The following is a 27,704-nucleotide window of genomic DNA, read 5'->3' on the forward strand; positions in this document are numbered from 1 at the left end:
ATTCACTGGAGTGATTAATGTATTGGTCACAGTTTGTTGAGCATTTACTATGTGCCAAAGTAGACAGGATTGTACACAGGCAGAAAGTGGTACGGTAGGATTTGAGCCCAGTTCTGTCTGATTCCAAACATTTGCTTTGACTCGTATGCTCATAATTTGCAAACTCTCCTCCCCTGATGATTTAGAGCGAGGGCCCTTGACTGAGGCTGACTCTAGTGCCACTTTGTGGACTGCGGCTCAGACGGTAAAGAATCTGCCTGCAATGCGGGAGACCTGAGTTCGATCCCTAGGTCGGGAAGATCCCCTAGAGGAGGGCACGGCAACCCACTCCAGTATTCTTTCCTGGAGAATCCCACGGACAGAGGAGCCTGGTGGGCTGCAGTCCATAGGATCGCAAAGAATTGGACACGACTGAGCGGCTTGACTTTCTTTGGCGCCCCCATCAGAGTGACTGGCAAGGGTTATGGTAATACTCAGTGTTGTGTAACATTTAGTAATAACCATTTTCTTAAACCTTCGTTATGATTTTTAGCTAAGCATTTTCCAGGCTTTGAAGACAGTTATTTAGCATCCTTTCAACTTCTCTAACGGTAAATGAAGGTTTTTGATTCCTGAGAGCTGCAAAGGAAGTTTGGTGTGGGCTTAGAATTCCTTCTATGGGGATCCCAAGCTCTAATGAACTTGTGTATCAATAAACCAAACTGATAGCAAAAAATTCCTGGATCCCTAACAGGTCTCTATGCATTGATCATATGTCAAAAAGTCCCAAAAATAGTCTCCACAGAGAAAGACAAATAAGAAATGATTTCACTTATACATGGAACCTGAACAGGCCAAACCCAAAGAAACAGAGCAGAGCAGTGTCTGCCAGGAACTGGGGTGTTGTGGGGGGCGAGATGCTGATCGAAGGGTGCAGCCTCCCAGTCGTAAATATGAATGAGCTCCAGGGACTGCTGTGCAGCACGGGGACTACGGGCTGGTGCGCAGCACCGTATTCCTAGGCTTCCCTGGTGGCTCAACTGGTAAAGAATCTGCCTACGATGCAGAAGACCTGGGTTCCACCCTGGATTGGGAAGGTCCCCTGGAGAAGGGAATGGCAACCCACTCCAGTATGCTTGCCCAGAGAATTCCATGGACAGATGATGAGGTCACAAAGAGTTGGACACGACTGAGTGACTCACACGTACATTGTATATTTGAAAGTTACTAAGAGGGTAGGTTTGCTTTTAAGTTACTAAAAGCAAAATGGCTGTCTGAGGAGGCCTTACAAATAGCTGTGAAAAGAAGAGAAGCGAAAAGCAAAGGAGAAAAGGAAAGATATAAGCATCGGAATGCAGAGTTCCAAAGAATAGCAAGAAGAGATAAGAAAGCCTTCCTCAGAGATCAATGCAAAGAAATAGAGGAAAACAACAGAATGGGAAAGACTCGAGGTCTCTCCAAGAAAATTAGAGATACCAAGGGAACATTTCATGCAAAGATGGGCTCGATAAAGGACAGAAATGGTATGGACCTAACAGAAGCAGAAGATATTAAGAAGAGGTGGCAAGAATACACAGAAGAACTGTACAAAAAAGATCTTCACGACGAAGATAATCACAATGGTGTGATCACTCACCTAGAGCCAGACATCCTGGAATTCAAAGTCAAGTGGGCCTTAGCATCACTACGAACAAAGCTAGTGGAGGTGATGGAATTCCAGTTGAGCTATTTCAAATCCTGAAAGATGATGCTGTGAAAGTGCTGCACTCAATATGCCAGCAAATTTGGAAAACTCAGCAGTGGCCAGAGGACTGGAAAAGGTCAGTTTTCATTCCAATCCCAAAGAAAGGCAATGCCAAAGAATGCTCAAACTACTGCACAATTGCACTCATCTCACACGCTAGTAAAGTAATGCTCAAAATTCTCCAAGCCAGGCTTCAGCAATATGTGAACCGTGAACTTCCAGATGTTCAAGCTGGTTTTAGAAAAGGCAGAGGAACCAGAGATCAAATTGCCAACATCTGCTGGATCATCGAAAAAGCAAGAGAGTTCCAGAAAAACATCTATTTCTGCTTTATTGACTATGCCAAAGCCTTTGACTGTGTGGATCACAATAAACTGTGGAAAATTCTTCAAGAGATGTGAATACCAGACCACCTGACCTGCCTCTTGAGAAACCTATATGCAGGTCAGGAAGCAACAGTTAGAACTGGACATGGAACAACAGACTGGTTCCAAATAGGAAAAGGAGTACATCAAGGCTGTATATTGTCACCCTGCTTATTTAACTTCTATGCAGAGTACATCATGAGAAACGCTGGGCTGGAAGAAGCACAAGCTGGAATCAAGATTGCCGGGAGAAATACCAATAACCTCAGATATGCAGATGACACCACCCTTATGGCAGAAAGTGAAGAGGAACTAAAAAGCCTCTTGATGAAAGTGAAAGAGGAGAGTGAAAAAGTTGGCTTAAAGCTCAACATTCAGAAAACGAAGATCATGGCATCTGGTCCCATCACTTCATGGGAAATAGATGGGGAAACAGTGGAAACAGTGTCAGACTTTATTTTTTGGGGCTCCAAAATCACTGCAGAAGCTGACTGCAGCTATGAAATTAAAAGATGCTTACTCCTTGGAAGGAAAGTTATGACCAATCTAGATAGCATATTGAAAAGCAGAGACGTTACTTTGCCAACAAAGATCCATCTAGTCAAGGCTATGATTTTTCCAGTGGTCATGCATGGCTATGAAAGTTGGACTGTGAAGAAAGCTGAGTACTGAAGAATTGATGCTTTTGAAGAATTGATGCTTTTGAACTGTGGAGTTGGAGAAGACATTTGAGAGTCCCTTGGACTGCAAGGAGATCCAACCAGTCCATTCTGAAGGAGATCAGTCCTCGGTGTTCTTTGGAAGGAATGATGCTAAAGCTGAAACTCCAGTACTTTGGCCACCTCATGTGAAAAGTTGACTCATTGGAAAAGACCCTGATGCTGGGAGGGATTGGGGGCAGGAGGAGAAGGGGACGACAGAGGATGAGATGGGTGGATGGCATCACGGACTCGATGGACGTGAGTTTGAGTGAATTCAGGAGTTGGTGATGGACAGGGAGGCCTGGCGTGCTTCAGTTCATGGGGTCGCAAAGAGTCGGACACGACTGAGTGACTGAACTGCACTGAATTGACTGAAGAGGGAGGTCTTAAATGTCCTTACCATAAACACGCACACACACACACAAATGGTAATTACGTGAGATGATTAACCTTACTGTGGCAACTGTTTTGCAATATGAATTGTATCAGTACTCTTGCCTGGAAAATGCCATGGACAGAGGACCCTGGTAGGCTACAGTCCATGGGGCTGCAAAGAGTTGGACACGACTGAGCAACTTCACTTCACTTCACATTCCCATATTATACACCTTAAACTTATACATATTATATGTCAATTATCTTTTGTATTTATTTTATTGATTTTGGCTGGGTTGGGACTTTGTTGCTGCGAGCGGGCTTTCTCTAGTTGTGGTGAGCAGGGGCTCCTCTCTAGCGGGGGCTTCTCGTTGCAGGGGCTTCTCTCTGTGGAAGCGTGGGCTCTATGGCGCCCAGGCTCAGTAGCTGTGGCACCCGGGCTTAGCTCCCCTGTGGCCCGTGGGATCTTCCCAGTCCAGGGATCGAACCTGTGTCCTTTGCATTGGCAGATATATTCTTAACCACTGGACCATCAGGGAAGTCCAATTATCTTCTAATAAAGCTGAAAAAGGCCTCCAGATGAATGTCTATATAGTTTATCCTCTCTTGATTCTCAACAACTCAGTGTTCTCATCTACTTAAAAGTAGAACTGTCTCTCCTTGTGATACTAGACTTCAGTCTTCTCCCAAGCCATATAGTTTTGCGTTTTGCTCCTTCTCCTGGGCAGGTGCCGGGACAACCTGATTTGTGGGCGCACGGAGAATAGCCACGGCCACTCAGAACCAGAGCTCAGCTAGTCAGTGGACAGCAAATCAGGAAGTGGCGATGTTTAAGTCACAACAACAACAGCAGCAAAAAATACCTTGAATGTCATCTCAGTAAAAGAAACTGTTGTCCCATCAGACCACGGATGTGCTTTTTAAACTCGGTTACATGTCAGATCAGCTGATAGGGTCCAGTGCTGCCAAGCATTCTAAGGGAATTTTCTTATCCACAGAGGACCTTGGTGCAAAATCACTGTCTGCAGTTGGTGGCACTCTTGTTAGAAACCTTGACTAAAAGGCCCTCTGGGTTTATTTTTCCCTTAACTTCCCTTCAGAAATGGGTAGCATGGAGGGAGAAGTTACCATGGGATACCACACCAGGGAAAATCATGTACCCTGCTATTGCTACAAAACTTGGCTAGTTGGTTGATATAATTTAATGCCAACTCCCAGAGTAATTAAAAATTAGAAGAATGATTTAGTGCCGGCTGATTTTATTTTCTAGGTCTCCAAAATCACTGTAGACGGTGACTGCAGCCATGAAATTAAAAGATGCTTGTTCCTCAGAAGGAAAGCTATAACAAACCTAGACAGCGTATTAAAATGCAGAGAGAACACTTTGCTGACAAAGGTCCATATAGTCAAACCTGTGGTTTTTCCAGTAGTCATGTATGAATGTGAAAATTGGACCACGAAGAGGGCTGAGCGCTGAAGAACTGATGCTTTCAAATTGTGCTGGAGAAGACCCTTGAGAGTCCCTTGGACTACAAGGAGACCAAACCAGTCAATCCTAAAGGAGATCAGTCATGAATATTCATTGGAAGGCCTGATGCAAGGCTGACACACCAATTCTTTGGCCACCTGATGCAAAGAGTCAACTCACTGGAAAAGACCCTGATGCTGGGAAAGACTGAAGGCAGGAGGAGAAGGGAATGACAGAGGATGAGATGGTTGAATGGCATCATTGACTCAGTGGACACGAGTTTGAGCAAGCTCCAGGAGATAGTGAAGGACAGGAAAGCCTGGCGTGCTGCAGTCCATGGGATCGAAAAGAGTTGGATACAACTTAGCTCCTGAACAACAACATGAAGTATCAGGGCTTCTTAGGCAGCACTAAGGTTAAAGGCAATGGCACCCCATTCCAGTACTCTTGCCTGGAAAATCCCATGGACAGAGGAGCCTGGTGGGCTGCAGTCCATGGGGTTGCCAAGAGTCCGACACGACTGAGCGACTTCACTTTCACTTTTCACTTTCATGCATTGGAGAAGGAAATGGCAACCCACTCCAGTGTTCTTGCCTGGAGAACCCCAGGGACGGGGGAGTCTGGTGGGCTGCCGTCTATGGGGTCACACAGAGTCGGACACGACTGAAGTGACTTAGCAGCAGCAGCAGCTGCCAATGCAGGAGACGAAAGAGACATGGGTTTGATCCCTGGGTTGGGAATATGCCCTGGAGAAGGGAATGGCAACACACTGCAGTACTCTTGCCTGGAAAAAATCCCATGGACAGAGGAGCCTGGTAGGCTACAGTTTATGGGGTCGCAAAGAGTCAGCCACGACTTAGCGACTAAACATAAACATAAAATGTCTCTAAGTATGATTTGCTCAAGTTCCATTTTCAAACAAATGGTCCTGGAAGAAACTTACTCCTGCTGTTCCAAAGGGTCCCATCCAGGAGCCCACATCTTGCCTGCCGTGAGAAGCCACAGAGGCAGGAATTTATCCTGGGTGGAAAGTTCACTGAACATGCTGTGCTGACTATTTGAAAATTACTTGTTCCAAAAGCCCTTCAGAAACCAGTAATTGTATTAGCTTGGCTTCTGGAACGGTTTCCTACCTGCAGTAAAATGTAATCACAACTGTCAGCCAGCAAATAATTGCTCCAATGTCTAAATGAATGGCGAGTCTTCTCTGGAAGGAATAACTGTTCCTCAGTGAGTCAGCTCAGCCCGTGTCTCGGCTTCAGTTGCTGATGACCTGGGCCATCTGCCTGAACCAATGAGGAGAGAGGAGAGGGCTGCGGGAGCTCTAATTGGTGGAAACAAGGCAGGACGGGGACTCTCCACAGCCTATGAGCTGCCGGGCTTTTTCGAGCCAGCCAAAGCCCTTCATGAAGACAGGGCACCCCAGGCAGCTTTCAGGTCAAGGACTTGGTCACTGACAGGGAAACCGAGTCCCATAACACTGAGCTCCCTTACGGAGTTTATGATTAACCTCTCCATTCAAAACCTCAGTCCCGTGTCTGTCCCCTCTGACCTCAGTCCTTTGCCCACTGAACACTTCGTCAGTCAGATGATGAAGATCGCTGTGGTCGCTCATACTAACATAGTAAGATTGCTGTTATACAGATCATCACTTACAGAAAGGCTTAGGGCAAGATGAGCTCACGGATGCCTGAGCCATGGATCATCTGGCCAGAGAATCGCAAACAGGGACATCCTGACTCTCGAAACGAAGATAAGGAAATGTCACAGAAATGTCACAAGAAGATGATTAATTCCAGGTTCTTTGTTCTTCCCCTTGAAAATAGTCCTAACTCAGAGACCAAGATGGAGTGGATCTGAGACTGATTTCCTACTCCCTTGCTTGGTGGTGGTTTAGTCGCTCAGTCGTGTCCGACTCTTTGTGACCCCCTGGACTGTAGCCCACCAGACTCCTCTGTCCATGGGATTTCCCAGACAAGAATACTGGAGTGGGTTGATATTTCCTTATCCAGGGGATCTTCCTGACCCAGGGATCAAACCTGGATCTCCTACCTTGCAGGCAGATTCTTTACTGACTGAGCCACCACAGAAGCCCTTGCTGCAAATAAATGCTGATGTTGCGGCAAACACGTGCTGTCAGAGTTTGGCTTTCTGCACCGTGGGCCTTGCTCTAGAACAGCATCAAAAACTGCTGTAGCGCTGGCCTCCTCCTCCCACCCTTTGCCGGCGCTCACTGCATTTTCAAGGGAGTCTAGTAGACAGGAGTCCCTGTGTCCACATCTGGGTGATGAGGCAAGGAGCATCCAAGACTGTTTCCAGAGGAAAGGAATGGAAAGGTTTGGCAAAGGCAGGAGGTGACTTTGTGAAAGGAAAACTTCCAGTCGTTTGGAACCGGGCTTTTCTGATCGTCCTCAAACGTCCAGGTGCTCAGGAGTCCTGAGGCACCGAACTCTCACTTCCCGAGCAGCCAGCTCCCCCAGTTACTGTCGCACGGGGATTCCGCACTCGTCCTCTGGACTGGGGGTAGATCAGGCTGCAGGCCCGGCTCTTGGATCTTCCAGGCGTCTGTTTCGTCACGTGTGCAAAGAGAAGAGCTGTGATGGCCGAGGGCTCCTACTTGGAATTTCTCTAGATTTGGGGCAGAGTTGGGCGGTGTGGTCTGAACACTGATGGGCTGCCGTGGGAAGCCAGCTTTGGGGCTGAGGGTGTTTCAAGGACTCCTGGGACTTCCCGATGGTCCAGAGGCTAAGGGTCTGTGCTCCCAGTGCTGGGGGCCCAGGTTCCCTCTCTCCTCAAGGAACTAGACCTCGCCTGTCACAACTAAGAGCTCACATGCCACAGCTGAAAGGTCCCGCTTGCCTCAAGTAAGATCTGGCGCAGCCAAACACAGAGATGTTTGTTAAAAAAATAAAGAAATAAAAATAAAGAGCTCGAACTTCCCTGGTGGTACAGTGGATGAGACTCTGCCTGCCAACGCAGAGGACGTGAGTTTGATCCCCGGTCTGGGAAGATCCCACCTGCCACAGAGCACCCGCTCCTGTGACTCACAGCCAGTGACCCTGCGCTCTTGGAGCCCGGGATCCCACCTCCTGAGCCCCGAGCCACGACTGCTGGAGCCTGTGCTGCTAGAGCCGGCGCTCCACAGCAGGAGGAGACGCCGCAGTGAGACGCCCGGGAACTGCAACTAGGGAAAGCCTGCGCACAGCAACCAAGACCCAGAGCCGCCAAGTCAATAACTAAATACGTTTAAAAAAATAAATAAATGAAAATCAGGGGCTTCAAAGAGCTCAGAGAAGCCCTGGGGGCGGGCGGGGGGAGGCGGTGAATTCCGAAACCGCTGTCAAGTTGGTGGGGACCAGGGAGAAGCCAGGCTCGCGAAGCTCTGTGCCTAAGGCTGGGACGGCGCTCGGCTGCAGCTGGCCAGACCCGCGCAGCCCTGACTCCGCCCCCGTCGTCTGCGCAGGTGGGACGCCGAGTGGCCCAGGGCCTTCAGGAGCACGGGCCTGCCTGCCGCAAGCCGGCGTCCTGCCCGCTCCGCCGTCGGGTGGCTCCTAGTTGGGCCGCGCGTTGCCCGCCTCAGGAGCAGCGTGGTTCTTCCGCTGCGCACCACCGCCGGTTTTTGTTCTCTCTGCGGCCCTAGTTTAATATTAATACTGACTCACAACATTAGACGCCTAACTGCGGACACAGTTTCTCCTTAGAGACCGACAGTAATGGTTTAGAATGTGTTGCTAGGAAGACGTGAATTCTTTCCTAAATAATTACGCCTCGGGTGAGTTGCGTAGGTTACAGTAATTAAGGAAACGCCTGCGTTACTGAGTTACTGATCATTAACGCAGAGTGTACTCTCCCTCTCTCTACCCTAGATTGACTTTGTCATCATATCCCTGAAAAATGTTAATAGAAAGATGTATATTTAATAGGCACCTATTAAGGATGTCATTTGACTTTCTGTTCGCCGCTTTAAACCACTTTCAACGCCAGTGCTTTTCTAAATTACAATTTTTGAGGCAAAGACTAGGGAAATAATTCACCTATTTTTTGCAAAGTACTTTGTTCACAATATTTTGCAGGCGAATTTTAACCTTATGAAGCTCCCACCCCCATCAGATGTTTTGTGTCAAACGTAGCATTCCACATTTGTTCTGTACGTGTTCAAGTGGGCTCTGCAGAGCCCTGGGTCCGGCACCTAAGTGCTGTAGACACTCAGCATAAACACTTGACTATTTTCGCTTTTGTTTACCTTGGAGAGCTCTTTCATTCTCAGGGTTGAAACCTTGGAGAGCTCATCCTTTTTCAAGGTTTTCAACTCCATGCAGACGTTTCCAGTCCTGTAGACCCCAGGGCCCACATCCCCACTCGGGTCTCCTGTCATCTGAAACTAAACTCCACCTCTGGGCTGGCCTTGGTCTGGGATGTTGTGTCTTTGGCTGGTCCTTGAACTGTGGGGTGGGGATGGCTGTGGGGAGAGACAGGGGATGAGTTCTAGGTAGGGAAGCGGCTAATTAGGAATAAAAGGGGTGTGGTGGAACCACTGAGTGGCTCCTGTGGGCTGGGGGATAGGAGAGAATTAAGGACGGTGACCCTCGTATTCCCCTGATGGTCAGTGGAGTGGCATTAGTGAGCAGAATCGACCAGAAGGACAGTGAAGTCAGGGGGTCAGCCCAGAGACTGCCTGACTGTTGCAAGTATAACTTAATGAGAGTATTGATGGAAATGACAGGCCATTTCCACCTTTATGAATCAAAGGGTCATGGACCCTTTGAGAATATAACAAAAACCATGGGTGATTCCCAGAAAAATATTCACACATGTACCAAGTGTGATGTGTGATCTTGGAGAGCTGGTTCATGGATTCCAGTGGGTGATGCGGGATCCCCAAAGAATACAGGAATGTTTGCAGTGTAATTGGTCAGAGTCAGTAGGGAGACTCTGGGAAAGAAGGAAACACATTTTCAGACAACGGGACAGGTGAGTGAGGTGTGCTCGGGACACCTGGACACCTGTCTGGGGCTGTAAGGAAAGGCCGGGCAGCCTGGCTGGAGGCGAAGACCTGAGTCATTTGATTCAATTGCAGAGTTTACATTTTAAGAATGAACGGGTTCCCTGAATTAACCATAAGCAGAAAGTAATCGAGTATTTCCCAATATAAATGCTAGAGGCAATATTTATGCAGATGATCCTCCTAGAGGAGTTTGCGATCGCTGTGATAAAAGCCACACGCAAAGAAATAGACACTACGTGAATCCTTACGGAAGTGCGTTCATTCATATTCATTATGAAGCTTAAAAATCAAATGTAAGATGCAGGCTAAAGATGAGGATAAAAGCTGACCATCTAAAACCGCAGCTACTAAGACGAGCTTAAGGTGAGCGGGCGCATCAAGAGGTCTCAGACTGTCAATGCTGCTTTCAGTGTCTGCAAGGGAAGGGGCGGCAGGTCAGCGCAGCAGGCCTCTGCCGTCCCGGCTTCTCTGCCGACGTCACCCCCAGCTGCTGGGGCAGCAGCGTCTTTTGACCCCGTCTCCTGCAGTCCAGGTGGGGGCATTTGGGGGACTGATCTCTTGGGAGCAGACGTGTAGCAGTAAGCTGCTCTCCCAGAAGAGATAAGTGGAAATGATGTGGTTAGTTCCCCAAGTATCCAGGGCTGCTGTCCACCTCTGCATCACAACTCTGACACTTGGTTGGGGGAATTCACCACTTCTCCTAACTGGGGCCAAAGTGACTCGCCCGTCTCGGAGACTGAGGGTGGGCCGTATCCCTGAATCTTCCCTCGGTCACCCTCCCAGGCTGTTCCCACCTTCTCGCAGGGTCTGGAGGTCACCAGGCGGGCTGTGCAGGGCCCTGCGTGGGTCTAGGGTGCGGCTGACCACAGTATATCCACAAGTCACCCGAGCTGGAGATGAAAGAGTTATGACTTTCTAGGAACCTTTTACCTCCGTTCACTGCAACCTATGCTGGGTCTCTTCGTCCAGGCTCTTCAGATAACCCTAAAGCAGAGCCTTTAAAATGAATTTCCTGGGCACTTCTGGGCAGGGATTTACTCACCAAAATACTCACCACTTTCCAGGGGCTGCGTTGCTTTCAGGACCACTTTGGTGGTTATGGCACAGAAAGTCTAATAGCTCTTCTGCTCCTCAGAGCTCGCAACACCTGGGTCCTGTGGCTTACTTGTTTTTACAGCGCTTGTCTCTGACCAGAGAACACTGAATGACAAGAGAGGAGACTCAAGCCAGGGCTCCAGGGTCTGGTCCTGTTCGTGGTGAGCCATCTTATCGGAGGAACTGTAACTGTACAACCTTCATTTGAGAAGACCCTGATGCTGGGAGGGATTGAGGGCGGGAGGAGAAGGGACGACGGAGGCTGAGACGGTTGGAGGGCATCACTGACTCGATGGACACGAGTTTGAGCAAGCTCCGGGAGTTGGTGATGGGCAGGGAGGCCTGGCGTGCTGCAGTCCATGGGGTCGCAAAGAATTGGACACAACTCACACAACTCACACAACACAATGGCTGGACTGAACTGAACTGAACTGAATGTTTGGAGTGACGACTCTAAGATACATAGCATCCCGCTTTACTGAGGACGGGATCAGGCAAGAAATCCACCAGGTCTTACAAACGTTATTTACAAGAGTTGACGTAGGGCTTCCCTGGTGGTCCAGTGAGTAAGAGTCTGCCTTGCAATGTATGGTACGCTGGTTCCGTCTCTCGGTTGGGAAGGTCCTGCACGTGGTGGGGCAACTAAGCCCGTGAGCCACGACACACGAGCCTGCGCTTTGGAGCCTGTGAGCCATGGCCGCTGACGGCTTCGTGCCCGAGAGCCTGTGCTTTGCGAAAAGAGAAGCTCCTGCCACGAGAAGTCCGGTAACCAGAGAGTCGCCCCTGTGGTCCCCAATGAGAGCACGCCCCTGTCAGCAACGAAGACCCAGAGCAGCCAAAAGACACATTTATAATAGATATATATTTTAAAAAGAATTGATATAAAATAAGATTTCCTTCTTGACTCTCAAAAGCAAAATTTCCTGAACTGCCTTGCTCTTCTCAGCTGAAGGAAGCAGGGCCCGCATGGTGCAGACCTGTCCCGGGTAAGGAACTCCAGGAGGGGCTGATACAGGCCTTATCAAATGGCTGGTTCAAATCAAGGAGGAGGTTGAAGACAGTGTGACGATCAGAGAGGCCACCCTGAGCGTCCGGTGTAAGGGTGCGTATTCTGCTCAGTCACTCAGTTGTGTCTGACTCTCTGTGACCCCCTGGACTGTAGCCTGCCAGGCGCCCCTGTCCATGGGATTCTCCGGGCAAGAACACTGGAGTAGGTTGCCCTGGCCACCTCCAGGGGATCTTCCCCACCCAGGGATCGAACCTGGGTCAGGAAAGGTTGTAAGCAGGGAACAGGACTGGGGAAAAGAAACGGGTCACGAGACTTCCCTGGCAGCCCAGTGGTTAAGACGTTACACTCCCAATGCAGGGGGCATGGGTTCAGTCCCTAGCTGGGAAACTGAGAGCCTGAATGTAGCAGAGCACAGCCTTAAGAAAAGCGGCGGACGGTGGGGCGGGAGGTGGCCAGGCCAGGTGGATGCTTGTATGCCAGACAGTGACTGGGGACCAGCCGGGTGCCCAAGGAGGCAATGGCTTCGCAGGGACACCTGTTCTAATTGGAGGTGACCAAAGGACTGAGGGAAGATTCACCAGCTAAGAGATGCCAGAACAGAATGAGGAAAATTCTAGAAAACGGAGGTTATGTTTTTGAGACAGGAATAAAATTTTTAAAACTAGAGCTTGAAGTCTCTTGTGTGAGTTGGATCTTTGCATCAGGTAGCCAGAGTATTGAAGCTTGAGCTTCAGCATCAGTCCTTCCAATGAATATTCAGGACTGATTTCCTTTAGGATTGATTGGTTTGATCTCCTTGCAGTCCAAGAGACTCTCAAGAGTCTTCTCCAGCACCACAGTTCAAAAGCATCAATTCTTCGATGCTCAGCTTTCTTTATAGTCCAACTCTCACATCTATACATGACCACTGGAAAAACCATAGCCTTGACTAGACGGACCTTTGTTGGCAAAGTAATGTCTCTGCTTTTGAATATGCTACCTAGGTTGGTCATAACTTTCCTTCCAAGGAGCAAGCGTCTTTTAATTTCATGGCTGCAATCAGCATCTGCAGTGATTTTGGAGCCCAAAAAATAAAGTCTGACACTGTTTCCACTGTTTCCCCATCTAGTTGCCATGAAGTGATGGGACCAGATGGGACCAGATCTTCGTTTTCTGAATGTTGAGTTTTAAGCCAACTTTTTCACTCTCCTCTTTCACCTTCATCAAGAGGCTCTTTAGTTCCTCTTTGCTTTCTGTCATAAGGGTGGTGTCATCTGCATATCTGAGGTTATTGATATTTCTGCCAGCAATCTTGATTCCAGCTTGTGCTTCATCCAGCCCAGCGTTTCTCATGATGTACTCGGCATAAGTTAAATAAGTAGGGTGACAATATACAGCCTTGATGTACTCCTTTTCCTATTTGGAACCGGTCTGTTGTTCCATGTCTGGTTCTAACTTTGCTTCTTCACCTGCATACAGATTTCTCAGGAGGCCAGTAAGATTGTCCCATATTCCCATCTCTTGAAGAATTTTCCACAGTTTGTTGTGATCCACACAGTCAAAGGCTTTAGCACATAGTCAATGAAGCCCTAGAAGATGCTTTTCTGGAACTCTCTTGCTTTTTTGATGATCCAGTGGATGTTGGCAATTTAATCTCTGGTTCCTCTGCCTTTTCTAAATCCAGCTTGAACATCTGGAAGTTCTCGGTTCATGTACTATTTAAGCCTGGCTTGGATAATTTTGAACATTATTTTGCTAGCATGTGAGATGAGTGCAATTGTACAGTAGTTTGAGCATTATTTGGCGTTGCCTTTCTTTGGGATTGCCTTTCTTTGGGATTGGAATGAAAACTGACCTTTTCCAGTCCTCTGGCCACTGCTGAGTTTTCCAAATTTGCTGGCATATTGAGTGCAACACTTTCACAGCATCATCTTTTAGGATTTGAAATAGCTCAACTGGAATTCCATCACCTCCACTCGCTTTGTTTGTAGTGATGCTTCCTAAGGCCCACTTGACTTCTCATTCCAGGATGTCTGGCTCTAGGTGAGTGATCACACCATCGTGATTATCTGGGTTGTGAAAATCTTTTTTGTACAGTTCTTCTGTGTATTCTTGCCGCCTCTTCTTAATCTCTTCTGCTTCTGTTAGGCCTACACCATTTCTGTCCTTTATCGAGCCCACCTTTGCATGAAATGTTCCCTTGGTATCTCTAGTTTTCTTGCAGAGATCTCTGTGTGCCGTGCTTAGTCACTCAGTCCTGTCTGACTCTGTGACCCCACGGGCTGTAGCCCGCCAGGCTCCTCTGTCCATGGGGATTCTCCAGGCCAGAATGGAGTGGGTTCCCATGCCCTCCTCCAGGGGATCTTCCCAATCCAGGGATCGAACCCAGGTCTCCTGTGTTGCAGGCGGATTCTTCACTGTCTGAGACATCGGGGAAGCCCCAAAGACATCTCTAGTGAAGGTTTATTGGCGTGAGCTGACCCACAGCGGCCCCCTCGTCTCGTGCACAGGCTTCCTCCTGGTGTTTCGTGTGGTTTGGCCTCAGGTTGCCTGAGTAACCGAGGGCAGCGCGGCCTTGTGGGTACTCATGGTGCGTGCAGCGCCTTGTCATCAGGCCCATTTTTTCTGAGGCATTAACAGGTCTGTCCTTCCTGCCTGTGTTCCTCCTTTTGAAGTGGACCCTTCACCCCAGATGAAGAGCTTCCCTTTCTATTGGCACATGCGAAGTTCCTGTGGGTTTGAGAAGCCTGTGTGAGTGGGTCAAGGTGGCTGAGGAGGCTGGGCCCTGTGGTTGTGGGTCCTTCGGGGACGTGGCTTGCTGGGGCTCCGTCTGGACTCCCACCGAGCCCGTCTGCTGCTTCTGTCACCTTGCCAACAGCTTCTCTGGGTTCCCCACTGGGCATCTCAGTCTTCTGTGATCACGGGAGCCTCTCCTCCCTGTGAGTTTCCTCGCTGGGGCCATGTTCTACACGGATGCTCCTCCTGGCAATGACACAGAACTTTCAAGAGACTAAAGAAAAAAAAAAAAACAAGCACAGCTCTGGGGGAGTGTCCTCTCTGTGTCCTGTCCCCTCAGCTGCTGGAGCCCAGGGCGGTGCTCACTGAAAGAAACACGGCGAGAAGTCAAATGCACGGTCACGGCCAGGTGTTGGTATAGAGCGCAGCCATCGCTCCCGGCAGCTCCTAACACTGATAAGAAGATACGACGTGTCGGGACTTTCAAAATCTCGGCTGCCACTTGCTCATACACTGGAGCCTAGAAATTCTTGCTTTTTAGTATTGTGGACAACAATGGTTTGTCATGAATGTTTGCAGTGACTCAAGCGTGGGAGATCAGGCTTTCCTGAACCTTCTGTTTCTCAAAGGCTCACTTCGGCAAGGTCATTCACAAGCCGACCAACACGGAGTTCAGTGTTCCTGGCTGGCATATTAAGGATGTTAATTTAGTCTTCTGTCTGTATTACATAATCCCATTTAAAAGGAAAACTCCCCTAGTACCTTTCATCTGATTGCTCAGGGTCTCATGCTGTGATGTATAAAGTTTTACAGTAATTGAAAAATCAGTGAACAACACCCCAGGCAGTAAATAAATCACAAACTTCATTAATTCAAAACACTAAATGTCAACTTGTAGAACACTATAGCGCAGTGTAAAATAACATTACCTAAAGTGTAAGAATGGGAAGGGGGGAATTAATTTTATTTTAATTTTTAATGCACTTTCGACTGCTCAAAAGATATTAAACATTAACATAATTCAGTATATATGCTGGCATTTATTAAACCACTGATTCATGAACAAATTAAGCAACATATATTTTTTTAAGTATTAAAGATTCAATAGTGATAATTAACTTGAATGTCAAAGTGGAAAACATTATCAGCACATTCTGCAGAACTCCCCAAAGACTATGCAACCCATATGCTGAAGGATTGTGAAAGGCTGCGATCAGCTACTTGATAATCGCAAGAGAGGTTGAAACACATGCTTTCGCTTGTTCCAGTACATCAGTTACTTACATATTTGAGGAGGGTAAAAATCAGGACATGAATTTCTATCCTTGATGCCACCTTTCAACCTAACAGAGAAAGAACTGCTTCTTCTGTTTCGGCAAAGCAAGCTGCATTGTGGAGGCTACAACATAACCATCAACCATGCGGGAGCCACACTGGAGCTCTGCTTAGTCTGCAGGGCCGTCCCACGAGCTGACATTTCCTGGCTGAGGTCTTTGAATTTGAGGGACCTTCCTTGAATTTTGGTTCTTTAAGTACAAAAACTACCTCAAAATTAGCAGCAAACTGGGTGATTTTTTCACTAAAAGGAAAGAATTGTCACTCTGGGGACTTAATTAGTGGATAAACCAAACAGGGATTAAACTAACATACACTGCTATGTTGGCTCTTTGTCCTGGTTGTGAGAGTGAATTTATTTGTGAAACTCCATTTAGTCGGTGTTGGAATTGTGCATGGGAATCCATGTTACTAAAAAAAGAATCTACTGTCTTTGAAGTTTGTCAGTATATTTGTCTATTCTAACAGGGCTTTTTGGTTTAAACTGTTTAGTTTGACAGGCTACAGTAATCAAATTAACCAAATGATTTCCAGTGTCAACTAAACACACCTATAAGTTCCATTGGTTAACTAAGTTTTTAAAGATTAACTTATTTTTCGCTGCACTAGGTCTCCATTGCTGCACAAAGGCTTTCTCTAGTCGCAGCCAGCAGGGCTACTCGCGAGTTTTGGTCCTTCTCGTGTTGCGGAGCAGACTCTAGGCTCGCAGGCTTCAGTGACTGCGGCCTGTGGGCCCGGTAGGTACAGCCCACGGGCGCAGCTGTTCCGAGGCGTATGGGGTCTGCCCGGATCAGGGATCAACCCTGAGTCCCCTGCATTGACAGGCAGACTCCCCACCACTGGACCACCAGGCAAGCCCTAATGAACTCTTTCTATGTTCATAATTTTTCTGCAAATGAATCACTTCCACTCAAGGTTGTAATCTGCCTCACATCAGTGACCTCCGTGTGCGTGCACCCTGTAGAGTCACTTCAGCTCACAATTCGAAATTATTTATGCAAAACATTAGCAATCAGAATTTGCCATTTCTTTAAATAATCCTGGGAGAAATAAATTTAGGACTGATCTGTTCTTTCGAAAATAACTTTTTTTCTCCTTTATCATAAAGGTTAAGATATTCATTATATATTATTCATAAAAATATAAAATTGAATATGTATTTTTTCAGAACTCCACTCTCCAGATGTCACTTTATTTACCTTGGCGTGCATAAGCTTTATTTTTCAAATACACGCAGATATTTTTGCACAAGTGTGATCATACTATGCCTATTGTTTTAAAACTTGTTAAGGAACAAGTTCTGGGGATTCCCTGGCGGCCCAGTGGTTAAGACTTCCAGGTTTCACTGCCGAGGGTTTTGCTTCAATCCCTCGTTGGGAACCTAAGATCCTACAAGCTGCAGGGTGTGGCCCCAAAAAAACACAAAAAACAACAACCATGTCATATATCATGGCAGCTTTCCATGTTAATAAATATAAACTGACTTCATGACTTCTGCAGCTGTGTAATATTTTACTTTCTGTACCATTAGGTTCTTTCCACTTTTTCACTGTTTGGCTCAGATGGTGAAGAATCCGCCTGCAATGCAGGAGACCCGAGTTCAATCTCTGGGTGAAGATCCCCTGGAGAAGAGCATGGCAACCCACTCCGGTATTCTTGCCTGGACAGCCCATGGGGCACAAAGAGTCAGAGGCAACACCTTCACACTTTTCAAATCCATATGTTGAAGTCTTAACCCTCAATATGACTGTATTTGGAAACAGGGCTTTAAGAGTAATTCAGATTAAATAAGGGTGGAGCCTTAATCTAATGACTGGTGTCCTTGTAGGAAGAGGAGACAATGTCGGAGCAAAGCCACTTGAGGACAGGGAGAAGGTGGCTGTCTGCGGGCCCAGGAGGTCTCTAGAGAAAGCTGCCCTGCTGCAACCATGACCTGAAGCATACATTAGATAAATTATGATATATTTCTTGAAAAGGGCTAGTTCAGAAATACTCCCTTCAGCATCTCCTCTTCTCATCAACCTGCCTCTATTTTCTTTTCTCCTTTTATTCTTTTACACGTATTACCAAATTCCCATCTAGAAGATTTCTACCAAGGTATCTTACCACCATCAGCACATAATAATGTCTGCTTTCTGCACAGACTGATATTTTCAGGCTTAGTATCTTCACCATCATTTATTGAGATGACATTTGCATTTCTTTGACTATTAATAAGAACACTCTCTTCCCACGATTATTCGCAAAGCTTCTTTTTGTGAATTGCATTTTCATTTTCCCATTTTATCAGGGAAGTCACATTTTTCTTATTCATTTATAAGAGCTCTTCATATGTCTTAAAGACATTAGTCCAGAGGACCTAGGCTTTGTTTTGTCTTGTTGGGTACACCATGAGGCTTGTGGGATGTTAGTTCCCCAAATAGGGATCAGATCCCAGCCCCTGCAGTAGAAGCATGGAGTCCAAACCACTGGACTGCGGAAGAATTCCCTTAACGTAGGTTGCTTTCTGTTTTGTTGTTGTTTTAATTTTTACCTTTGTTTTTGACAGTTTTCTATAATTCAGAAGTTTAAAATTTTAACCTAACCGAAAATCTGTGAGCGTTTTCCTTTTAGAATTTCCAACTTCAGTGTCATGTTTGGAAAGATCTCATTTGACTCAAGATTCTTTAAATACTGTTTTCTTATAGTTTTTCATGTGCTTTAAAAATACTTAATCTTTGATCCAACTAGAATTTGTCAATAAGAAAAACTATGGATACGATATAATTTTCCCTCCAAATTAAAATTTATTTCTGATCGTTTATTGAATAACCCATACTCTCTTCCCTGATTTGGAGTACCATACTTAGACCAAATACTGTTTCTGTGCTCTACTCTACTCTGTCTACGTAGTTTTAAACCAGCGTTTACCATTTAATTTACAATGGATTATTGTAGACTTATGTGGACTTTTGTGATTATTGTGGATCATTTTAAATGGGCACGTTTACTTGAGTATTTTCATTTAAATGGCATTCTCAGGTCCTATTACAAGGTTAAAAACAAGAGTCTGAATGGGATGAAGAAGGGTCTTTAATTTCGTCTCTGCTGCAGTTATACTGAAGAAATCTCTTTCATTGTCCTACTGTGTCATCTTATGAGCATTATCTATCTGCTAAGTTTTGTGTTCCCCTTCTGAATTATGAGATCCTTGAAGGCATCTTGAATGATATTTCTCTCACTTGGAATGAAAGTTTATCATCAGCATAGAGCATAGTACTTAGCATGCAGTTAAAAGATATTCTTGCTTTTTATTTTTATTTTTTAAAGAAAAAACACGGAGTTATTTTTTGTTCTCCATTTTTTGGTAACTTTTTCATTTCTTTCAGTTGTTTTTTTTTTTTGTATTGAAATATCATTTCAATATGAACTCCGAATTCTCATAAATTATTTGTAACACAAACATCTATTTGTAAATTTTTTGTAAAACTATGATGTGAATTAGAGCATCTTTGCTTAATAAGCCTACTTTAAGTGACCCTATTCCAACAGATATTATTAAACTCATTACATTCTGTAATCAACCATGAATATTCATTGGAAGGACTGATGGTGAGGCTGAAGCTCCAATACTTTGGCCACCTGATGTGAAGAGCTGACTTAATGGAAAAGACCCTGATGCTGGGAAAGATTGAAGGTGGGAGGAGAAGGGGACGACAGAGGATGAGATGGTTGGATGGCGTAACTGACTCTGTGGATGTGAGTTTGAGCAAACTCCGGGAGATAGTGAAGGACAGGAAAGTCAGGCACTACAGTCTATGAGGTCACAAAGAGTCAGACAGACTTAGCGACTAAGCAACAACAGGTGTGGCTGGGGCCACCGTGAGTAACAAGAATCACTCAGGAAATTCCAAGGGTTAGTGTTTACCACTGAGATAGGATCAGAAACAAGGATCGGGCAAATTCTTTACTGTACAACACACAGCATCAGGGCTCTTTAGAACCTGTCTCCAGCCTCACTTTACTGCAGCCGCACACCCTGGGTGACGGTCCTTGAACATACCTTTTTTTTTTTCCTTTCTCTAGTTGCAGATCTCAGGCTTAGTTGCTCTGAGGTAATGGGATCTCAGTTGCCCAATCAGGGATCGCACCATGTCCCCTAGTTGGAAGGTGGATTCTTAACCACCAGACCACCAGGGAAGACCCACCTTGGTTCTAAGCCCAGGTTTTAGAACCTGGACGTCTGCACATACTGTTTCCTCCGCCTACATGTGCTTTCTCCTTTGTCTAGCCAGTGAGCTCCTTATTTGTCAAGACCTAGGTGAGCAGCCTTCCCAGGCAGAGTTAATCCCCGCCTCCCCAGAACGGCTAGCACTCCCTGTTTATTTATAGATTATCTCTGCCCTTTGCTCCTTGAGATGTCTGTAGATACTGTTGGCATGTCATGTAGTCACCGCTGAGGGAATGTTCCATGGAGTTTTGCCTACGTTATTTGAAGTTCTACTTGTCTTTTTAGAAAGTGTCCTTTCGTCCTCCTTGGCTTCCATCTTGGCCACCTCACTACTCATGTTCCAGCACGTTACCCAGAGCTCAGCTTCTCTGTACACTGATGCTGAACTGAATCTTGGAGACAGTTTTGGGTGAGGGAGGAAAGGACAGCTTGATTACTTAACCAGGCAAAGGGGGACATGGCGGGCTCCTGCCTCCAAAAACTATGCTTCCCTGGTGGTTCAGATGGTGAAGAATCCGCCTGCGATGCAGAAGACTCGGGTTTTATTTCTGGGTTGGGAAGGTCCCCTGAGAAGGAAATGGCAGCTCACTCCAGTATGCTTGCCTAGAGAATCCCATGGACAGACCGTGGGGTCACAAAGAGTCCACAGGACTAAGTGACTCACACACACAGACCAACCCATGAGGATTTGATGAGAAGTTTTAGAACAATGGTTCCAGGGTTGGGTTGCTGACAAGATTAGGGGGTGAGCAGGTTTATAATCCCTTAATCTTATCTCAGGGCTTCCCTGATGGCTCAGCCTGCAATAAAGAATCTGCCAGCAACATGGGAGACCTCGGTTCGATCCCTTGGTTGGGAAGATCCCCTGGAGAAGCAAATGGCTACCCACTCCAGTATTCTGGCCTGGAGAATCCCATGGACTATACAGTCCATGGGGTCGCAAACAGTCAGACACAATGAATGAGTGACTTTCACTTTCTTTCTTCTCAATCTCATCTCGAATGATTGGTCTCTTAATCTGCTGAGCTCCTCTGGTCCCTTTAATCTTGTTCAGGTGGTTTCTTGGCTGCTGCTGCTGCTGCTGAGTCGATTCAGTCGTGTCCGACTCTGCGTGACCCCATAGAAGTCAGCCCATCAGGCTCCCCTGTCCCTGGGATTCTCCAGGCAAGAACACTAGAGTGGGTTGCCATTTCCTTCTCCAGTGCATGAAAATGAAAAGTGAAAGTGAAGTTGCTCAGTCATGTCCGACTCTTCTCGACCCCATGGACTGCAGCCCACCAGGCTCCTCCGTCCATGGGATTTTCCAGGCAAGAGTCCTGGAGTGGGTCGCCATTGCCTTCTCCAGGGTTTCTTGGCTGCTCCTCCCTTTATTAGCAACTGTTTGAAAACCTTTGGAATTCAGGGAAGGTCAGAGAAGGCCAGGTTTCCAGCACTGTGGCAGTTCCTCATTACAAACATCCTTTTTGGCTACTGGTAGATGTTGCTCTTGTTCAGTTGCTAAGTCGTGTCTGACTTTTTTTGACCCCATGGATGCAGCATGCCAGGCTTCCATGTCCTTCACTGTCTCCCAGAGTTTGCTCAAACTCATGTCCACTGGGTCGGTGATGCCATACAACCATCTTATCCTCTGCTGCCCTCTTCTCCTTTTGTCTTCAATCTTTCCCAACATCAGGGTCTTTTCCAATGAGTTGGATCTTTGCATCACGTGGCCAAAGTATTGGAGCTTGAGCTTCAGCATCAGTCCTTCCAATGAATATTCAGGGTTATTTCCTTCAGGATTGATTGGTTTGATCTCCTTGCAGTCCAAGGGCCTCTCGAGAGTCTTTCACAGCACCACAGTTCAAAAGCACCAATTTTTCAGTGCTCAGCTTTGTTTCTAGTCCAAACCTCACATCTGTACACAACTATTGGGAAAACCACAGCTTTGACTCTGTGGACTCTTGTTGGCAAAGTGATGTCTCTGCTTTTTAATACACTGTCTAGATTTGTCATAGCTTGTTTGAAATTTAACATTCAAACAACTAAGATCAACTCAGTCTGAAAAATATGCTCATTAACTCAGAGCCCAGAAACCAGAAAGGAAGAGGAAGAAAGGGCCTCTGCAGAAATACTCCAAATAGTATTTGTCATTGGGTAGTGGAAACATGGGCAATTATCCCTATACTCATAAACTCAGACCCCAGAAACCAGAAAGGAAAAGGAAGAAAGGGCCTCTGCAGAAATACTCCAAATAGTATTTGTCATTGGGTAGTGGAAACATGGGCAATTATCCCCTACATTCTTTGTAATTTCCTGTAAAACTTTTTTTTGGATCAAGCATAGATAGCGTGCTTCAAATGCTTGGCGGGGTAGTTCCTCTCTGCACTCCTAAAAAGGTGGATGCGATTTAATTTAGATACTTTCATTTGCAACTGGAAACCACTGGAGGAAAAAAATGCACACTTTTGTTCTTTTGGAAATGAGAGGAGGCAGTGAAAAGAGAAGTGCAGAAGGGAATAAGAGGGGAACAGAAAAACCAGCCACACTTGCCCCATACTTAAAAAACAAGACACCACAAGCCTGGAGAATCACTAGGGAGAGAAAAGTCAACAGGATAAAGGAAGATTTGAATGGAAACTTCCAATTCTTAAAAATGACACTTTCCTAGTCAAAGAAATGTACCCTGAATATTGGGGATTTAGGTATTTGCTTATTAAACATTATTTAAAAAGACTGTGACTGAGCAACTGAACTGAACCGAACTGAACTGGGGAGAAATATTAGTTTGAGTAAGCTACCCAGGAAAATTCATATAACGTTTAAATGTTAGTGAGGCTCTTAGGTAATGCCTCAGCCTTCTTTATAGAGAGGAAACCTGAGTGTCCTCCTAAAGACTCTCTGCGCTAACATCCCTGTTATTCTAACGTATGTGTGTGCCCTGCTTCATTCGCTCGACTCTCGCGACCCTGTCTCCCCTGGTCATCGCCTCCAGCCCTGAATTCCAGTGTTACTTTATACCTTCACCAGTCGGTTGTCATCTATTTTCTAACAATTTGTGTACACGTTCTACCTGGTCGGCGGCAGTGGTGGCTTAGTCGCTCAGTCGTGTCTGACTCTTTGTGACCCTGTGGACCACAGCCCGCCAGGCTCTCTGTCCATGGGAGTCTCCAGGCAAGAATTCTGGAGTGGGTTGCCATGCCTCCTCCAGGGGATCTTCCCCACCCAGGGATGAAACCCGAGTCTCCTGTGTCTCCTGCATTGGCAGACGATTCTTTACACACAGGACACAGAAATTAGGGACGAGAGTCAGCAATAACGGGCTTGCCTGGCGGCTCAGTGGTAAGGAGTCCACCTGCAATGGAGGAGACGCAGGAGACGCAGGTTCGATCCCTGGGGTGGGAAGACCCCCTGGAGGAGGCAGTGGCTACCACTCCAGTATTCTTGCCTGGAGAGTCCCATCGACGGAGGAGGCTGGTGGGCCACAGTCCGTGGGGTCACAGAGAGTCAGACAGGACTGAGCTGGACACACACGAGTGACTGAGCGTGATCAGGCGTAAACAGTCCCGTCCAGCTCTGACAGAAGAGCCACTGCTTGGGGCTGTGTCCACATGTTACGCACCCCCACCCAAGACACGCCACCCCTGCTTCCCCCCAAAAAAAGCAGATCACAGGGACGCGGTGGCTTCCAGTCTTTTATCTCTGGTTTCCAAAGGCACACTGTCTTTCTTCTACCGCACAGGGACTGACAGAAAATTCCTTATGGTTGAAAGAGTTGATCCACTTGTTACTCCAGTTTCCTGAGTTAGTCGGTGAAGATTCCATCCTTCTCTAGATGAAAGAGTTAGTTTTCACGTTTGGCATAGACCAATGTTGACCTTAAAAATAAGAGTCAGTTAGGGAACTCAAACTGGGGCTCCGTGGCACCCTAGAAGGGTGGGAAAGGGCGGGAGATGGGAGGTGGGAGGGGGTCTCAAGAGGGAAGGACATACGGTTAATTCATACTGATGTATGGCAGAAATCAAACCAACACTGTAAAATAATTATCCTTCAGTTAAAAATAAATCAAAAGAAATAAAAATAAAAGTCAGTTATTCAATGCGCAAAAAAAGGTTTATTTGGGAATAAAGGAGGAACTGTAATTCGGGACAAGCAAGCTATAGCCAAAGCCATATGTAAGTCCACTAAACAAAGGGGAGGAAGGTCATTTTATAGGGAAAAGGCGGACACTGGGAGGGGTGGATGAGATAATGAAGGACAGGGAAGCCTGGCTCGCTGCAGTCCATGGGGTCGAAAAGAGCTGGACATGACTTTGTGACTGAACAACAAAAATTAGAGAACAGTATGAGAACAGTATGAGAGAACATACAATTAGAGAACAGTATGAGTTTGGGGGAAGGACAGTTTCTCATTGGCTGCGGTGCTGGAGTATTGGATTTTTCTCGCAGACACAATGTCTGTCTTCTTCCTATTGGCACATGTAATTGCTGGCTCCTTCTTGATGGTTCTTCTATTGGGGTCTCTAGTAGACAGTTCTTCCTGTAATTGAGACTAAGTGGTAGGTGTATGAGAGACCCTTCTGGCCTCCCAACTCCATTTTAGTGAGGTTTCCCTTCTGTGCTATTCATACCAGTTTAAAAGTCTCACCATCACTGAAACTAACTGGACACCTCTAGGCTCTGGGGTTATGGCCCTGAGTGTGGAAATGTTGCATGTACTCATTCATTCGCTCATTCACTCTGTATCATTTAGGACTCTTGCAGAAAGTCACGTGGCATCTGCTTAACTGAAACGAGGGATCCATGATGAGAGAGATACTGTGCTGTTTCCAGAATCCACGCATAGAACCGAGGCTCCGGGAACAACTAGGTTCAGAGTTCTAAAACCTCTGTATCCCTCTACTTCAACTCATATCTGCTTTCATCCTTCTCTCTCCACAGGTAGCTTTTCTCTGCTTGTCCACCAGCTCCTGGACTATAATATCTTGCAGTCCAGACACACAAAGAGAGACCAGTTTCTCTTTTTCAGTTCTAGCTCCAAAATTCCTAGAAAAGAACCTTGCTTGGCCTAGCTTGAGTCAGAGCTGGGTTGAGCACCGACCAACTGAAGACGTGGCCGGTTTGGTCACATCCTTACCCTGGCCGATCAGATGGGGCCAGAGCAGCAAGGGTACGTTGTGTTGACAGGACCACCTGTGGGTTCAGAAAAGAGGAGGCAAAGGAACCAGAACAAGAAGTGTCCATGACCTTGTCTTTTTCCTAAGGACCACCTGTGGGTTCAGAAAAGAGGAGGCAAAGGAACCAGAACAAGAAGTGTCCATCACCTTGTCTTTTTCCTAAGGTTTGCTGTTGCTCAGTTGAAAAGTCACGTCCACCTCTTTAAGACCCTATGGACAGCAGCACACCAGGTTCCTCTCTTCTCTGTTATCTCCTGGAATTCACTCAAATTCATATCCACTGAGTCAGTGATGCTATCTAACAATTTCATCCTCTGCCGCCCCTTCTCCTTTTGCCTTCAATCTTTCCCAGCCTCAGGGGCTTTTCCAACAAGTCGGCTCTTCGCATCAGGTGGCCAAAGTACTGAAGCTTCAGCTTTAGCGTCAGTCCTTCCAGTGAATATTCAGGATTGATTTGCTTTAGGATTGACTGGTTTGATGTCCTTGTTGTGAATTATGTAGGTGCTATTTTACCAGAAAACAAGTACTGCGTGCACACACCTACCTGCTTGGTGTCTAACTGCCTCTTGACAATCTTTCTGTTCATGTTGTGTCTCCAACAACATTGCTTAAAGACTCTTTTCTGTGGTTTTCAGCCCCTGTCTCATGCCGATGTCTTTTTCATTCTTCATGGCCAGTCTGTTCACTTTATTGAGGTCAAGATTTCTGGGGTAGTTTTTCCTGTGCAGAGAAGACATTCAAAAGTTTACTTTTATTTTTGTTTAACAGTAAAAAGTTTGCAAGGGTCCAATGAGCTATCCATGTGGTGTTAGTGGTCAAGAACCTGCTTGCCGGTACAGGAGACTGAAGAGATGCAGGTTCCATCCCTGGGTTGGGAAGATCCCCTGGAGGAGGGCACGGCGATCCACTCCAGGACTCTTGGAGAATTCCATGGGAGAGGAGACTGGCAGGCTGGGGTTGCACAGAGTCGGACACGACTGAAGTGACTTAGCACGGCCCGGCAGACTGTGAGCGTCAGACTGGCCCGCCCTGATTTGCATGACCCATGAGTTAAGAATGGTTTTTACATTTGCAAATGTTGGGAAAAATAGAAAGGAGAATAATATTTTATGACATGTGAAAATTCAAATTTCAGTTGCCATAGAGACCGTATGTTCTGGAATGTCTAAAATAATTTCTATGTGACCCTTTTCAGAAAGTTTACTGAGCCCTAGTTTAAAAGATTAGTGTTCAGTTTATTGAAATAACAAATTCAAAACCTTAGTGTAAAGTTTTTTTCTCGCCTGGAAAGCCCCATGGACGGGGGAGCCTGGTGCGCTGCAGTCCATGGGGTCTCTGAGGGTCAGACACAACTGAGCGACTTCACTTTCACTTTTCACTTTCATGCATTGGAGAAGGAAATGGCAACCCACTCCAGTGTTCTTGCCTGGAGAATCCCAGGGATGGGGAAGCCTGGTGGGCTGCTGTCTGTGGGGTCGCACAGAGTCGGACACGACTGAAGCGACTTAGTAGCAGCAGTGTAAGGTTTAAAAACAAAAAAAGCTTTAAGCTTAAAAAAAACACATGGTTACATGTCCATGAAACCACTACTACCACAATTAAGACACAGAACATTTTTATCACCCCCAAGAGATCCTCCATACCTCCCCCAACATAGAATATCCTTCCCTCTGCTCTCAGAGCCAGGAAACCACTAATTCTTTTTCTGTCACTATACGTTAATTTGCATTTTCTAGAATTTTACATCAACAGAATCATCCAGTAAGTACTCTTCTGTGCCTGGCTTTTCTTACCCAGCACAGATTTTTAGATTCATTCATGTTGCTGTATCTATCAAGAGGTTGTTCCTTTTTACTGCTATGCTTTTTTAAAACTAAGCTTTTTAATTTCTAGTTTAAAAATTTTGTATTATGAAACATTTCAATATACCTAACAAAAAAGGCAAAATAGTCTTCCTGCTGCATTCACATTACCCAGCTTTCAGTTCAGTTCACTCACTCAGTCATGTCTGACTCTTTGCAACCCCATGGACTGCAGCATGCCAAGCTTCCCTGTCCATCACCAACTTCCAGAGCTTGCTCAAACTCATGTCCATTGAGTCGGTGATGCCATCCAACCATCTCATCCTCTGTCGTCCCCTTCTCCCGGCTTTTGTCTTTCCCAACATCAGTGTCTTTTCTAACGAGTCAGTTCTTACCCAGCTTTCAGTTCAGTTCAGTTCAGTCGCTCAGTCGTGTCCAACTCTTTGTGACCCCATGAATCTCAGCATGCCAGGCCTCCCTGTCTATCACCAACTCCTAGAGTTCACTCAGACTCACGTCCATCGAGTCGGTGATGCCATCCAGCCATCTCATCCTCTGTCGTCCCTTTCTCCTCCTGCCCCCAATCTCTCCCAGCATCAGGGTCTTTTCCAATGAGTCAACTCTTCGCATGAGGTGGCCAAAGTATTGGAGTTTCAGCCTCAGCATCAGTCTTTCCAATGAACACCCAGGACTGGTCTCCTTTAGGATGAACTGGTTGGATCTCCTTGCAGTCCAAGGGACTCTCAAGA

At 46.4% G+C, this 27,704-nt stretch overlaps 1 long non-coding RNA gene across 4 annotated transcripts in view; it reads left to right on the forward strand.

Annotated features, from left to right (window-relative positions):
* Nucleotides 1-18,406, forward strand: part of LOC138989431 (uncharacterized) — a 45,840-nt gene extending 27,434 nt beyond the window's left edge. For 3 of the 4 annotated variants that reach the window (XR_011465734.1, XR_011465737.1, XR_011465736.1), the window contains one exon: nt 4,435-8,437. This is a non-coding gene — a long non-coding RNA (uncharacterized lncRNA). Of the gene's footprint in view, nt 1-4,434; nt 8,438-17,322 lie in introns of those variants that run through there. The other variant, XR_011465735.1, reaches the window with a different exon arrangement.
* The last annotated feature ends 9,298 nt before the right edge of the window (nt 18,407-27,704 follow it).

The sequence above is a fragment of the Bos mutus genome, chromosome 10, assembly GCF_027580195.1.
Source record: "Bos mutus isolate GX-2022 chromosome 10, NWIPB_WYAK_1.1, whole genome shotgun sequence".
NCBI classification, from domain to species: Eukaryota; Metazoa; Chordata; class Mammalia; order Artiodactyla; family Bovidae; genus Bos; species Bos mutus.